The sequence below is a fragment of the Trichosurus vulpecula genome, chromosome 8, assembly GCF_011100635.1.
Source record: "Trichosurus vulpecula isolate mTriVul1 chromosome 8, mTriVul1.pri, whole genome shotgun sequence".
Lineage (NCBI taxonomy): Eukaryota > Metazoa > Chordata > Mammalia > Diprotodontia > Phalangeridae > Trichosurus > Trichosurus vulpecula.
In genome coordinates, this window is record NC_050580.1 from 114,310,154 (window position 1) to 114,327,005 (window position 16,852).

The 16,852-nt window shown below is 39.8% G+C and overlaps 1 long non-coding RNA gene across 1 annotated transcript in view; it reads right to left on the reverse strand.

The window, feature by feature from the left end:
• Positions 1 to 2,618: 2,618 nt before the first annotated feature.
• Positions 2,619 to 16,852, reverse strand: part of LOC118828151 — a 61,755-nt gene continuing 47,521 nt past the window's right edge. The window contains exons 3-4 of the long non-coding RNA XR_005008935.1: positions 10,173 to 10,275; positions 2,619 to 2,921 (exon numbers count right to left, since the gene is read on the reverse strand). This is a non-coding gene — a long non-coding RNA (uncharacterized LOC118828151). The remainder of the gene's footprint in view (positions 2,922 to 10,172; positions 10,276 to 16,852) is intronic.

The window sequence follows — 16,852 nt, forward strand, 5'->3', positions numbered from 1 at the left end:
TGCTCAGTCTTCCTGATAGAGAGATAGACTTCCTTAGGAAACTTACTCACTGACGCAGGCAAGTGTCCATGATGGGAATCTGGGAGGGCTTCAGGCTGGAGATGACCTTTAGTGATGTCGGCTCCAACTTCTGGAGCATTTTAAAGTTCACAAGTTACTCTCCCTGCAGTGCTAGATAGTAATGAATACAAGTGTTAAGCCATTCTATTTTATAAGCAAGGAAACGGAAACTTAGAGAATTGAAATCACTTGACCATGGTTAAGCAGGTACTAAAAGTGGCAAATGGCAGTCTTCTCCGGCTTTGTCTTATGTGTTATCTCCTATGCCATAGGCATGATTTTGAAAAGCATCGGGGTGGGGAGAGGGACGACTCCAGAACATGATGTATAGCCAACAGCTGGACAGCCCTACCCCAGGGCTACAAGTTGTTTACCCAAGACATCCAGGATATACTCCTTCATACTTAAGAGCCAATAAGCTACTCAGACAGGCTTTTCTCAGCCAATCTCAGGGAGCAAAGCCCAGGCCCTTTTGAGTAGTTCATTCATCAGTAAGATCGAGGTAAGAAAGTTTACTACATTGCTGGAATTTCTATGATGCCTATTGTTTACACCTCATGAATTGGTCAGCTATTTCATCTCTTTTTTCCTCTACTTATATTAGGGGTTCTTGAGTTTGCGTCCATGGACTCCCAAGAAATCCATAGAGTGATTTCAGTGATTTGTGAACTTGCATGGAGAAATAATACATCTTTATTTCAATATAAGTTTTATAATTAATATATTAATAATATATAACACAATAATATATACTAAATATAATAATATTAATAATAAATATAACTATATAAAGTATACTTTATCATTCTATCTATTTTATTGTATGCATTTACTCACGTTCTAAGATGGGATTGGTTATTTCATGGAACTTCCAAATGGATTCACGACCAAAAAAAGTTAACCTTTGTTCTAGGGGAAGGGGCCCAGTCTTACCAACTTGCACCAATATAGTCCTGTGCTAGCCACATGGAATATAAGGAGGTTACAACCTACAACTTACAACAAAAAGGGTCATTGTCAGCATTTGATTCTATTCAATTTAACAAACACTTATTAACAATTAGAATGCAAGTTAGAATATGTTAAGTTCATAGGAGAGCTCAAGGGGAAGGCAGGGAATTTTACCCTCTTTGACGGGGAGTGGTGGAGGAAAATGTCAAGGTAGAAGTTGGCGCCTGAGTTAGGTCTTGAAGGAAGAAAAGCGTACGAACAGATGGAGCTGTGATGGGTATGGGTACAAAACCATTCACACCAAAATATGTAGTACAGGTTGTTAGCGATGGGTTATTAGTAGGACGGATCCAAGTGGGCTGGATGAGTAGCATTTGGAGGCACAGATTTACCAATATTTGAATTATTTTTGTGATGGAGATCTCCAAGTTCTTCCCCTTTCTTTTTTAGAGTGAAGCCCACAACTGGCCCAGGTTAATAGGAGTCCACCTTTCTTAAAAAATTGATTTCTTTTGTCTTTACATCAACTTCATTTCCAAATATATCTATCCTTCTCTCATCCTCTACCCTGTGAGTTATCTTTTGTAAGAAAGAATAAAAAAGAAACCAAAAATAGTTTAGTAAAGTTAAGCAACATTTCAACGAAGTCTGGTGGTAAATTCAGTGTTCCCCATCCATAGTTCCCTACCTCTTTGAGGAAGAGAGGGTAGTATACTTTCTCATCTCTAAGGCCAAGCTTTTTCATTATGTTACAGGTAGTGAGTTTTCCATCATTATAGATTTTCTTTTTTTCTAAAGTTTTTTATGTATTTCATATCGCCATAGTTACCCCAAGTATCACTTCTCCTTCTCCTCTTCTTTCTCCCCAAGAGCCATCCCATAGGACAAATATTTTTTTAGGGAGGAAAAAAAAGTCAGCAAAACTGGTTGATACGTTGAAAGAGTCTAAAAGCATGTGTTATGTGTAACACCCGTGAAGGGATAGGCTGGGTACTTCTTCTCATCTCTTGCATCTTCTCATATCTCATATCTTAATTTGAGTTCTGCTTGACCTTTATCATTTTATTACGTTCACTTTTGATTCTTGTGGGTGTCATTCTTTCCAGTTACCCTGTTGTAGTTACCACATATATTGTTTTCTTGGCTCTGCTTACTTCATTCTGCTTCAGTTCATATGCATCTTTCCATTTTTCTCTGTATTCGTCACACAAATCCTTTCTTATGGCACAGTAATATTCCGTTACATCCATGTACCACAATTTGTTTAGCCATTCCAAATTAATGGGCATCTACTTTGTTTCCAATTCCTAGCTATCACAAAAAATTGCTACTATAAATATTTTGGAGGACATGGGAATTTTCTCCTGATTGATGGCTCCTCTGGGGTATGAGCCCAGCAATGGAGTCTCTGGTTCAAAGGGTCTAGATATTTTAGTCACTTCATTTGCATAATTCAAATTGCTTTCCAAAATGGTTGTACCACCGCTCCCAAACTAAAGAGGAGATCCATTGAAGAAGGAACTTTCCATGAACAATAATACACCAAAATGTAATGAAGCTTGAGAAGGTAATTTATTTATCTTCACTTTGCAGATGAAAAATTATAATCCACGGCAACTGAAGAAAACAGGTTATATGGAACCAGGGGACAAGTGGGGAAAATACAATGAATTTGGAGCTAGGGATGAGGGCATTCCATCCAATAGTGTAATTCTTCCTTTTCCAGGTCTCAGTGAATTCCTTCTTTCCTTTATTGGCATGGGAGAGAAATCCAAAGACTTTAACCTGAAGTACTTACACTTTCACACTTCTTACTAGGGTCGGACTTCTTCACAATGTGAAAAGTACAGGACTTCGAGTCAAAAATATCTATACAGTTTTCCTTGTCATATGAAGAGGGAATTACATAGCTTTGGGAGAGAAAAAGCAAAAAAAGACACCAGTTAGACTATTCTCTGAGCCCTCCCAGATTACCCCATTTTATTTGTTTGTTTTTTTTTTGAGGGGGGAAGGCAGGGCAATTGGGGTTAAGTAACTTGCCCAAGGTCACACAGCTGATAAGTGTGTCAAGTGACTGAGGTCAAATTTAAACTCAGGTCCTCCTGACTCCAGGGCCAGATCTCTACTCATTGCCACCTAGCTACCCTTGCTTTCTCACCTTGTAAACTATCAGGCACTTCCATAATAAAGTAGTAAAGGTGGTCTCCATTGCATTCTTTGAGCTTGGGGATTTGCTTCATAATATTTCCTAACATTTCTTCTGACTGACAGCTTCTGTAACAGGAGAGGCTTTGGGCCCTCTCCCTCTGAGGACAAGAAGTGGCCTCTGAATATGTCTTGGTTCTTTGCCTCAGAATTTGTTCTTTCATTTTAGGTGAAGGAAATTGGAGGCTATGACCCTGCAAGTTTTGAAATATCATAACACTCAAGGTCCAGGTGTCTGGAAGTAGGATCTATGCTAGGTTTTGCAGCCAGCCCAGCATTGATCTATTAGATTGAAAATTCCTGGAGGGCAGGTAGGATCTTTTTGTTTGTTTGTTTTTTGCATCCCCGGGACATAGCATGGGGTAGGCACTTAATAAATGTTTACTGATAGATTGATACCTAAGTAGCAACCTTTGGGACCCCATACAGCAGTAGCTGAGACAGAGACTCACATGGCAGCCATGCCACATTGGAACATGAACTTGGTGGGAACCATACTACACTGAAAGTGAAGTCTGAGTCCACTGCCTCTAAAGACCAAGGTATGGAATAAAGTCCGCTACCCCAGAGGTATGAAGGGGAAGTTTTATGTTTTTGTTCTTGCTGTATGTTTGAAGCAAATATCCCTTTATCAAAGGTAATTGATGTTAAGTGGTTAAGTAGACCTGGGATGCCAGAAAAGGGCAGTCAGCAGCGAGGCTAACATACCAGGAATGGGGGCCAGAGCTTTAGAGAAGTGATGCTCTAACCCTTCAGAACTATCCTGGCTCAGAGAGAGTGAGGCCACAGAGTACACACTACACATAGGAAGACCAAAATATTCACAGCAGCCCTTCTTTGTGGTTAAGAGCAAGCTAGAAATAAAATGGGTTGCTTGGGGAATGACTGAACAAACTGTGATACGTAAATGTAATAGAATATTATTGCAGTATAAGAAACAACGGATATGAGGAATTCAGAGAAACATTGGAAGACCTTTATGAATTAATGCACAATGAAGTAAGCAGAGCCAGGAGAAGTGTAGACTAAAAGTCAGACCAGCTCTGATTAATTGTAATAACCAATCTTGGCTCTGGAGAATAGATAATGAAACACACTCTCTTCTCAGGGAGAGGTAGTGGGGTGGAAATAAGGATGCAGAATGTTCTATTCACTGTCAGTAATGTTTGTTGGTCTTGCTTAACTATTTTTGAATGTTACAAGGAAGGGTTCAATATATGTATTGTGTAGTATGGCAGCTACTGGGATATGTCTGTGATGTAAAATCAAAGGCATCAATGAAATCTTGTAAGAAAAAACAATAAATTTTGGTCACGGAAGAGGCTAGTACACAGCTAAGCCACATCGTCCAAACTAGACTCAGTGTTCCTCATATGAAACGTCCCATATGTTGTGCTCTTGGCCATTGCATTTGGTTGACAGTGTTGCCAGCTCTGCCTTATTTAAATCCAGTTCATGAGCAAGTCGAGACATTACCCTCAAGGTGTCATTGGTCCTCTTGGAGAAGGAAGGATCAACAACAATTCGGTATGGGTAGGAGAGGGGTACTCTCCCTGCTCCTAGCTTTCTCTTCTTTTTTTAGACTGCTGAGTGGGTGTTTCTTCTTGGTTTAATCACCCATCATCTTTGGTTTAGACCCCCCCCCCACCTCCACCCCCAATCCCATACACACAGTGATTCTAAAGTGCAAGTTCTTCTAAGCTAGAATACAGGAGCCAGCACCCACACCACCAGTTCCATGGAAAGAGGTCCAATAGACCAGGAAGTTCTCCTGATTATCCCTGTTATATTTGTGTAACTCTGCATCACAGTCACCATGGAGATGGAGATACTTCAACAGAACCACCAGCCCCATGGCTGTGGACCCAAAGGAGGATGGGAGAGTTTTCCCAAGGAATTTGAAAAGAACCACTCTGAAAGAGGAAAAACTGGACTGAGGGTGAGAGTATGGAATTCACCTATTTTGAGAACTTGTGCCAAAGCCTCCTGCATTTTAAGCCCCAGCAACACAAAGAGAAAAAAAGAGAAAGACAGAGAGAGAGACAGAAAGAGAAAGACAGAGAGACAGAGGGAGACAAAGAGACAGAGACTGTTGGTGAAGATGCTGCTACTGAGGCTGACCATGTGTGGACTGTGCTGATTAGATCAGGTTGAGATGAGATGACTGGTGTTGTCCCTTAGAGATAATTTCCTTTTTCTGTGTTTCTGAGTGGGAAAAAGGTGGGCTTAGAGGGAGTGGGCAGTTGTGTTTGTTGCCCCCACCTCTCCAGAGTTTTTGCCTCGGCTATTTTCTGTGAGCAGAAGTAGTGAAAGCAGGAAAGCTCCAGTTTCTGTGAAACCAGAGCTGGCTCTGCTTAGTCAGCGTACACCCACAGCTGTTGACCATAACCCTGAGCCTCCTATGTTTGCCCTTGCTACCTCTTATTCTCGTTGTTATATAAATAAGTTATTGGCTGTTATATCTTGTGTATTTAATGTTATCCTAACTGGTATGGATTTTGGGGAAAGAGCAGTTTGGATAAAAGCACTAAGACACATCCAGAACCTAGCATGAGGCAAGACAGGACACAGCAACAATAGCTAACATCCATATAGCACGTGTCAGATGCTATGCTAAATACATTACAATTATTATCTCATTTCCATTTTGCATTTGAGGAAACTGAGGCAAACAGGGTCACAAGTGTCTGAGGCCAGATCTGACCTCAGGAAGATGAGTCTTGCTCACTCCAGGACCAGCTAGATACCACAGTCTGATGGGCTACCTTGAAGGAAACACTTGCATCATTGTGCCATTGTTTGAGTTGAGAGCTCAGGGTGCTGCCTTTTTTTTTTTTTTTTTTGGTAACAAAGCACCATTTTTACTTGAAAGAATCCTGGCAAACTATGGTTATTCAGACTTAGGTATTTGTTAGACATTGTCTCAGAAATGAGCCAGCAAACCTATCACTTCAAGGAAAATACTTGATGGTATCTGTTGCCAATGATAAATACAAGCTTTCAACCAAAAGCTAGAATTTTGAAAAACAGCCACTGTAGTTTAATAGCTTTTCAATACTTAAAGTCTTTTCTGATGAGATCGGTGGTGATATTAATCAATGTGATTTTTGGATATTGTAGAATGGAAGACCTGCATTAGTTCAACTTAGCAAACCAATGGTTTCCAAAGGAGCAATATATGATATTAATACCAAATCATGCATGAGTGAAAGATTCATTCAAAGTGCAAGATATACCAATGGATTTTAATGTGACAGAGCATGAAAAGGTCAGAGGTAGGCTCAGATTTCACATTGCAACAAACCTTTATCCAACTACTACTGGGTGAGTTTTGTGTTTAGTGTCAAGAATATCCACAATTATCTGAGGTCATTAAAATACTCCTTCCTTTCCTGACTACAAATGTGTAGGAGGCCAGATTTTCTTCATATACTTCAACCAAACCACCAAAATCTCAAAAGATTCAATGGAGAAGCAGATAGGAGAATCCAGCTACTTTCTACTAAGCTAGATATTAAAGATAGTTGCAAAAATATGTAAAATAATACCATTCCTCATTAATTTTTTGTTTTGTAAAATAGTTATTTTCATAAAAAATATGTTATACATGTTAACTTATAATGGGTTTGTCATTGTTGGTTTTTAATTTTTTTATCATTTTTATTTAAAGTTTGAGTTCCAAATTCTATTCCTCCTTCTCCTTCGCCTTCCCTGAGACAGTAAGCAATGAGATATAGATTATATATGTGCAGTTATGTAAAACATTTCCATATTAGTCATTTTGTATAAGAAGACTCAAATGAAAGAAAGAAAAGAAAGAAAGAAAGTGAAAATTGGCATGCTCCAGTCTGTATTCAAATAATATCAGTTCTTTCTCTGGAGGCAGATAGTACACTTCATCATTAGTCCTTTGGGATTGTTTTGGATTATTGTATTGCTGAGAATAGCTAAGTCACTCATAGTTCTTCATCAAACAATATTGCTCTGTGTATAGTGTCCTCCTGGTTCTTGCAAGGATTTTCCATTTTTGTCTTTGTATCTCCAATTGCTAGCACAGGAAATGGTATATAAAAAGTGCTTAATAAATGCTGATTGATTGATTGATTAATTTTATACATGAAGAATTTTGATATTCAAAAGTTAAGTTACTTATCCAAGAATATAGGTGGAGGTTGTGATGCCTTTTATCTCTCTGGGAGTCTGAGGGTCCCACATGGACATGATGTCCATGGGACATCAAAAGTAGGACTAGCCAAGCATAGTTTTGAGACAAGGATGAAGCTATGTAAAGAGATAATGAGAGGTTTTGCATGTGATCACACAATTCAGCTCTTCCCCTTTGTTTGGCCACAAGTTTCACCATGGGAAGAGACTATTCCTAACTGTGCTTTCCATGCTACTGATGGGATAGGTAGCCATTACTGACTGCTTGCAGTTACCATCGGTTGCCAGTTATGGCTATAGACTGAGATGGATACAACAACAGAGGAGCTTGAACAGATCCTGGACAGCTATGGTGACAATGGCAGAGACCTTGAGTGTAGACGGGGCAAGGAACTGGCGGCACAAAGTTGACCGGTGACCAGAAAGGTGAAATCAGAGCATGATGGAACTGAACTGGAACTTTTGAAAATACCAGTGGAAGGTAAGATGGAGTGCTGACCTCATTGTTGTATGCCTGTGAAACCTGGGCAGCCTACCAGCAACATCCCAGGAAACTAGCAATTATTTATTCCTCAGAGGGTCCAACTTCTTTCTCTTCAGAAAGAGCCTCATATCTATTACTTAACTTCAAATGTTCAGTGGTCCTCTTCCTTCTTTATGTCACATTCTTCCACATTTGAACCTCTTCAGATATGTTTGCATACCTCTGTCTCTTCAAATTCTTTTTCCTTGGGGCAGCTAGGTGGCACAATGGATAGAGTGCGAGGCCTGGAGTCAGCAAGACCTGAATTCAAATCCAGACTCAAACACTTACTAGTTGTGTGACCGTGGCCAAGTTATTCACCTCAGTTTCCTCAACTATAAAATGGGGATGATAATAGCAACTACCTCATAGGGTTGTTGTGAGGACTAAATGCTTAGCATACTACCTGGCACATATCAGGCATTTAATAAATGCTTGTTTCCTTCCTTCTTCTTTGTTTTCATGTTGAAGTCTTTCAGTTTTGGAGGAACACTTCATTTTCCATGAAAACATGAAGAAGTGCTTTTTTAGATTCTTCTCTTCTAAGAAAGGAACCACTCTGCATATACTTTGGGCATGGATGACAATCCCCTGGCCATAGTGGAAATAAAAACATGATGCACTATGAAGGCCATTGTAAAATTCTTCCTTGCTCTCCATACTTGCTTGGAATGACATCCTTGTTCCTTTGAAGTTATCTCAAGGTACTCCATCACCTTAAAAATCATAAACGTGCCATCTCTGCCTTCATCAAAGTCACCGATAAGTATGCTGAATACCACAGGGCCAAGAGCAGATCCTCATGGCACTCTATTAGAGACATCGAGCTATTAATTTGAGTGGTCTAGTCATTCAATCAACTTTGAAAGCACCTAACAGTACAATCATCTAGCCCATATTTTTCTGTCTTGTCCACAAGGATGGTGTGAGTGACTTTATCAAATGCTTTAATGAAGTCTGGGTGAACTATAGGTGATACATATCATAGGAACACTGATTCAGAGCTGAAAAGGGCCTTAGAGACCATCTGATCCAACTTTTTCATTTTACAGATATGGGAACTGATGTCCAGTGAGGTTAACTGATTTGCTTAAGGTCCCGTAGTTAGTAAGAGAAAGAACTGGAATTTGAACATAAGACCTCAAATTCCATAGAAGCAAGCAACCTCTGTCAACCTGATCTAGCTAGGTGGAAAGACGGAATGAAAGTGAGAGGTATTGCAAAGGAAGAACTGATAACAACTTACCATCAATTGGATATGGTACAGGGGGGTGGGGAAGAGAAGAGTTAAAGATATCACTGAGGTTTGGAGTCTAATTGTCTGGGAGAATGGTGGTACCATGAAAAGAAGTTGGGAGAGAAGGCAGGTTTGGTTGGTGGGGCAGGGAAGGTGATGAGTTCAGTTATGGACTTGTTGAGTTTAAAAGCCTGTCTTTCACTTCTTTACTCTTTGACTTCCCCAGAACATGGCTAAAACAATGCTTTTTGCAATCATTAGCACTTTTCTCAAGCCTCAAATTATTTTGGACTTTAGTCTTTGTTATGTGCCCCTAATTATATCTTTCATATATATATATATGTATAAAAGTAGATTATCCAAAAATAATTCTGATTCTGTCTTGAGATATATTCTGTGGTGCTTTCAGAAACAGTACATTTCTTAATTCTGCTTTGTTTCAGTTGATACTAAAACACTTTCATATTCCTTAAGAAAATACCAGGAAGTATATCAAATTGTTTATTGTCTCAGGGAGGGGAGAAGTGAGAAAATTTGGAACTCAAAATGCTTTTAAAATGCATGTTAAAAATTATTTTTATGTGTAATTGAGGAAAAAAATATTATTTAAAAAAAAGAAAAGAAACTACCAGGAAGGCAGACAAGAAACATGTTAGATACCAGGAGGAAATCAGCCTAGGATTCCATATTTGCTACCATTAATCATCACAGTGGCTGGCGCACACATGGCTATCCCAGGGAGGCAGCATGGTGTGGTAAAATAGCTCAGTACTTAGAATCAGAAGTCCTGAGTTCTAAGTTCTGCCTCTGTTGGCTATGTGACCCTGGGCAAGCTAGTTGACCTCTCTGAGACTCAGAGTTAAAGTGTGATAGAAATGTGAGCCATAATTGGCTCATAGGAAAATTGTCAATGAAAGAAAATTCATTGAACTGAGGACTTCTTTTATTATTTTGCTATAAAAGCAGAGGGCAGGTTATCATCAATAACTGAGATCATTCTGCTCAGAGTAGTGCTGGTGGCCTGGAACTTACCTGAAGCAGCAAGTCATATGGTGCTCGAAACACGAGCAGTCTTGACAATCTTTAGTCTTCCACCTTTTCCCATGTGCATAGAAATTGTCATCCAAGCGGCAGCCTAAACACGCAAATGTCAAAACAGTTTTCAGTGAAAAGATGGAGAAGCATTACCTTAACACCAAGGGGATCAGTTACTCAGCCACTTACCAAAATGGATTTTGCTTTCTCTAAATGGCACTTTGGCCATGTCTATGTTAAGAAATGGACTGAAGTAGCAAACTAAAGCAAGAAAATGGACAATCTATTTTTATATATGGTATATGCCAAGTTTATTGTTTTAATTATGTAAACAAAGTCATGATTACTAGAAATTCTGGCATCTGAGTCAAGGAAGAGTGGAATGGGGATGAATCTGGGCCAAGAATGTAAGGCCAGACAAGGAAAGACAGCATGGTGGGGTCCTACTGGAGGTGGGGAAGGATTCACCTGGGGACCTAGAAGGTCTTAGGATCTTATCTTATTGGTTTTTTTAAGTTTATAACTTTTAATTTTCAAAATTTTTAGTTCTAAATTTTCTTTCTTCCTGTGGCCCCTCTACCCTCCATTAAGAAGACAATGTGATGCCCATTTTACATGTGAAGACAAGCAAAACATATTTCTATATTAGTCATGTTGCAAAAAGAAAGAAAGAAAGAAAGCAAAGGGAAGAAAAATTTTTAAAAGTTGAAAACAATATCCTTCAATTTACACTCAGAGGTCACCAGTTCTCTTTCTGGAGGTGGATATCATTTTTCCATTACAAGCCCTTTAGAATTGTCTTGGACCATTGTCAGAGTAGCTAAGTCTTTCACAGTTGATCATTTTTACAATATTGCTGTTATGTATAAAATGTTTCCCTGGTCACTTTACTTTGCATCAGTTCATAGAAGTCTTCCCAGGTTTTTCTTGAGAGAAATTATTTTCTATTATGTTAATAACCCATTATTAATTAGAATCCAGGCTTTTATTTCCTCATTCAGGGACCAGCCTTTGTAGGTCATCCAGCTAGTCTCTGAAGGTCATGGCTGATAGAGGAGATTGCCCTAATCTTCATTCGTGGGCAGGACCCTACCTAACTACGAGACTTTACTTCTGTTTGGAGTGTGAACAGAATCCAATCTAGATGAATTCTCGCCCTGAGAGAATAAACCTATGTTCTTACACCCCTCCATTAGAATTTAGGGTGACCTAGCTCATGAAGAAGAAAAACAACCAGAGTGGTCTGGGTAGAGATGGATTGCCCTATCTAGATTGCTGGATGTGGCCAAGTCTCATGGTCAAGCCACATTCTCAGCAGAAGGAGATGAAGACTGCTAACCCATCCCCTCACCAATTGTTTACCAGTCAGGGTTGATTTTCACCTGTCAGGGGCACCCCCTTTTCCAAAGGTACTTAAAGTATTCAGTATCTCCATGGTTTTGTCTTTGGTTATTGAGGGAAGCCACTGACTATCAATTTATTATTTGCTAGCCTAAATAACAAATTAATTATTAATTACCCAGAAATTCTGTCTCTTGGGTTGTGTGTGTGTGTTTTGGAGGGGGGAAGGCAAGGCAATTGGGGTTAAGTGACTTGCCCAAGATCACACAGCTAGTACGTGTGTCAAGTATCTGAGGCTGGATTTGAACTTAGGCCCTCCTGACTCCAGGGCTGGTGCTCTACTCACTGTGCCACCTAGCGGCCGCTTGGGTTTTTAATTCTTAACAATCTGAACCATCCCCCTCATCATTTCCTATGGCACAATAGTATTCTTTTCATAATCATATACCACAATCTGTTCAGCTCTTCCCCAACTGATGGGCATCCCTTCGATTTCCAATTCTTTGCCACCACAACAAGATAATAAATATTTTTCTTCATATAGATTCTTTCGCTTGTTCTTTACTCTCTTTGGAATATTTATCTGATCTTATTGCATAGTCAGGAGAAAGGGTGACTCATCTCCTGGGGAAATTTAGCACTGTTTCTCCTAGCTCAACTGATGATTCGTGCATCCTGGAATGCATGGAGACCGTGCAGTAGACACAGAGCCTGATGGGCAGATGGATCACCAAGACCCAAAGAAGCTCCTGAACACCAGTTGTGGGCAGGCCCAGGCAAGGGAGTAGGGAAGGATAGTTGCTGCAGATGCAGGACCATTGGTGGTACGGCTAGCAGAAGCTGGAAGGGTGGATCCTCAGCTCCTCACTTTTCCCTTTGGAAACCCTAGAGTCCTTTGGACACTCTCCCCTTCAGGTGCTATGGTATCTATATTTTTCCTGAGGAGCTCTTGGGCAAGTTGCCAATGCTGAAGCTTTTGAAACTATTCTGGAAATTATTCCTTGTACGTGTTTTATTTTGGTAGTTTTGTGGAGAACTGTTATTTTTAAATTATTGATATCTTTTGTTTTTACATCACATTTTCCCACCACATTTTACATCGCATTCATTGTCCATCTTGATAAAGGTAAAGGAAATAGGTTGTCCTGTGACAATCACAGGGAGGTCACTCTTAGTCATTGCTGGCAAGATTCTTGCCAGAATCCTCCTTAGTAAGCTGATCCTTCTCCTTGAAGATGGTCATCTACCTGAGAGCCAGCATGGCTTCGGAAAGGGCCAAAGAATGGTCAACATAGTGTCTGCTGTCTGACAACTCCAGGAGAAATAACAAGAGCAGAGCAGAGGTCTGTACACAACATTCGTCGATCTGACCAAGGCCTTTGTTACTGTCAGTCATGAGGGCTTGTGGAAAATCATGGCAAAATGTGGGTGCCTGGAGAAGTTCATTGGTATCGTATGTTATTTTCATGACAGCGTGCTTACAAGAGTTCTGGACAATAATGGACAATGCTCTTGCACTTTCCCAGTCACTAATGGGGTAAAGCAGGGCTGCGTGGTTGCTCCCATACTTTTTAGCATGGTGTTTTCAGCACTATTGTCAACACCTTCAACAAGGAGGAAAACAGCATCAAGGTCAGCTACTGCATCGATAGTAAATTATTTAACTTGAAAAGGTCACAGGCCAAGACTAAAGTAGAGGGAGAACTGGTGCATGATTTTTTGTTCACAGATGATTGTGCACTCAATGCAGTCTCTGAGGCCAAGATGCAACAAAGTATGGATTCTCTGCTGCTTCTCACTGCTAACAACACCAAGAAAACACAGGCTCTCCACCAGCTAGCACCACACCACACACACATATATATATATATATATATATATATATATATATATATATATATATATATATATATATATATATATATATATATATAATTCTATAATATTCAGGATTTTAAGTTTTGCTTTTGTTGTTCTGTCCACTTATATTGTTCCAGTCATTATACATATTGGTTCTCCTTCATTTACTCTAAATCAATTCGTAGGCACATAAGACTTAGGGTTGGAAAGAAGCCATTTCATCCACCCTTCTCAATTTACAAATGAGAGAACTGAAGCCCAGAGAGATTAGGTGATTTATCCAAGGTCACACTGATCATAAGTAGCAGAACTGGGATTTGAACCTGGGTCCCTTTGACTCAAAATCCATCTCTGCTTCCATTGCATCACGCTGTGTTCTAGAAGTTTTCCCATGCTTATATGAATTCTTCACATTCATTGCTTATAGTAACATTACTCTACCTACACCCACACCCCACAATTTGTATAGCCATTCCCCAATCAATGGGCATCTAACTTTGTTTTCAATTCTTTGCCACTATAAGAAGTGCTGTTATACTCTGAATATTTGGGAGGCATATAGGACTTTCATTCCTGCCTTTTACCTCTTCAGTGTATGTTCCTAGTAGTGGAATCACTGGGTCAAAGGGTATGACAGTTTAGTCACTTTTCTAGCAAAATTTCAAATCGCTTTCCAGAATGATTGGACCAATTCACAGCTCCACCAACAGGATAGCAATGTGCCTATCTTTCCAAAGTCTCTCCAACGTTGGCTATTTACAGATTTTTTCATCTTTACTAATTTTCTGGGCATGAGGTAAAACTTCAGTGTTACTGTGATTTGTAACTTTGTCATTATTAGTGATTTGGAACAGTCTTTCGTATGGTTGTTTGCTATTCTTTTTTGAGAACCTTTGATATTCTCTATCTATTGGGGAATGGCTGTTGGTCTTATATATTATATTAAATCTATGCATTGGATAGGAGATCCTTATCAAAGATGTTTGATGCTAAAAAAAATTTCAGTTAACACAGAGGGAATAGTTTTTGCAGATGTGCCTTTCTCAGACATGCTAGAAGCTGTGACAAACAGTGCATTATATTCTTTTTTTTCTTTTTGGAGGGGGAAGGCAGGGCAATTGGGGTTAAGTGACTTGCCCAAGGTCATACAGCTAGTACATGTGTCTAGTGTCTGAGGTGGAATTTGAAATCAGGTCCTCCTGACCCCAGGGCCGGTGCTCTACTCACTGCACCATCTAGCTGCCCCAATGCATTATATTGATGATGGTTTGTACACCCTAGAGGTTTCTCATCTCTTGGTCAATTTATTTGCTAAGGCATAGATACTAAGGCAAACAAGACAATAAGCTTTGATGCAGAATCATGAGAAAAGTTACTGGCAATGCAAATGTGTTGTAGAAAAAAGAGGTTTTCACATTTGCCTAAAATCTACCTTACCTGCCTTCCCGTTTATTTTCCCATTTTATGTTACATATGATAACAAATATTTGCTGTTTTAGAAATAAGAAAGTTCTGTTTGATTTGTTTTAAGCCAAGGAAAAAGAAACCTACGATTTTCTCAGTGATCCAAGTTCACCTATTGTCTCTCTCTTGGTTCCCCAGAGAAGTGCCTTTCAAGCATGGGACCCAGTCTCCCAGATATGAATAACTGTATCCCCTATGATATAAGTGCTAAATTCCCCCTCCCCCACTTCTGATATCACTAAAGCTCTCTTAACTGCCATCTAAGAAGTAGATCTCTAAATCTATGGATTGCATAAAGGTAGCCAGTATTCATTACTGCTTTGGAATTTTGTCCAAATTTCCCAGTTGTACAGCTGAGACAAATAAACTTTGAGCAATCTACCTGCTAATAAGAGTGTGATCTTGTTTGAGCCATGACAGATAGCTTCTAACCTAAATTTTACTTCAGAAACACTCTGCTATGAGATTTTTTTTGTGTAAACGGGAATGCATTTTTAAATGTGCTACTAGAAGAGAAGAGTGAAAGAAAATAAAATTAAGAGTATTAAGAGCAGAAGAAATTAAGGACAAATAGAAGGAAGCATTGTTCATGTTAAACAACTGGTTTGGGAAATAAGACAATACCCTAGGCAGTCTAGCTGCTTTTATATTTGATGCCAGTAACTCAATTATCTGGGACCACCAGCTGGAAGAGAAAAAGGCACCCTCTAAATTTTGGTGCCTAGGGCAAAGCCCCAATTGTCCAGCCCTGGTAATGGCTCTAGGAAACAGAGGTCTAGAAAATAATACTCTCCCCACAACCCCTCCACCCACATGGGGTGGGGAGAAGGGGGGGAGGGGAAAGGTTCCTGAACTATGATTCAGTAACTTGAAATTCAAAGACAGCAGAACACAGGGAAAGCTCAGAAAATATACAGAACAGTGCTTCTTTTGTCAAAGCCCCACCAGTGAGCTGGAACTCAGGGAGTGCCTAAAACAGGAACCTGGTAGAAGTTCCTCCAGAGTCCCTAGTCTGATGGAAAAATGTCCTACTAGGCCTTCCCATCTCCAGTCTTCTTTCTCCTTCCAACATTCCTTTCAAACCACTGCCAGACTAGCATCTTTAGGGATAGAATCTGGTCATGTTTCTCCTCAGCTCAAATCCCTTTTGTTTTGTTCAGTCACTTTTTCAGTCGTGTTTGACTCTCTGTGACCCCATTTGAGGTTTTCCTGGCAGAGATACTAGAGTGGTTTGCCATTTCCTTCTCCACCTCATTTTACAGATGGGGAAACTGAGGCAAACAGGGTTAAGTGACTTGTCCAGGACAAGTAAGTGTCTGAGGCCAGATCTGAACTCAGGAAGATTAATCCTTCCTGACTTCAGGCCTGGCACTCTGTGCACTATGGCACCACCTAGCTGCCCCAAATCCCGTTAGTGTTTCCCTAATGCCTGCCAAGTAAAGTTTGGGCTTCGTAGCTTGCCATTCAGGGTCCTCTATAACCTGGTGCCAACCTATACTCTAGTTCAATTCATGCTGCTGTATTCTCTAGACAAACTAGAATATTCCATCTCCAACATACTTGAGCATATGACCTGTACTTTCCTGCCTCCAAGTGTTTATTCACACAGTTTTCTGTGCCTGGTGTGCCCTCCCCTACCTATCACTACATCTTGAGTTCCTAACTAACCTTTAAAATACAACTTAAGGGGCAGCTAGGTGGTGCAGTGAGTAGAGCACCAGCCCTGGAGTCAGGAGGACCTGAGTTCAAATCTGACCTCAGACACTTGACACATGTACTAGCTGTACTGACATTTATGTAACTCTTTAAGTTTTTACTTAAGTTTAACCCTCTTTAAGGTTTACAGAGCTATTAGGCTTTATGCTACAAGAGTGCTTCACTTTATTGTGCTCAAAAGAGTCTAGCAAAAAACTATTTTTGTTCCAGACTTGATTTCAGCACTGTAGGGAACTCTAATTGTTGAAATGACCTCCACTAATGCAAATCAGCAAATCTTCCATAATTTATAATCC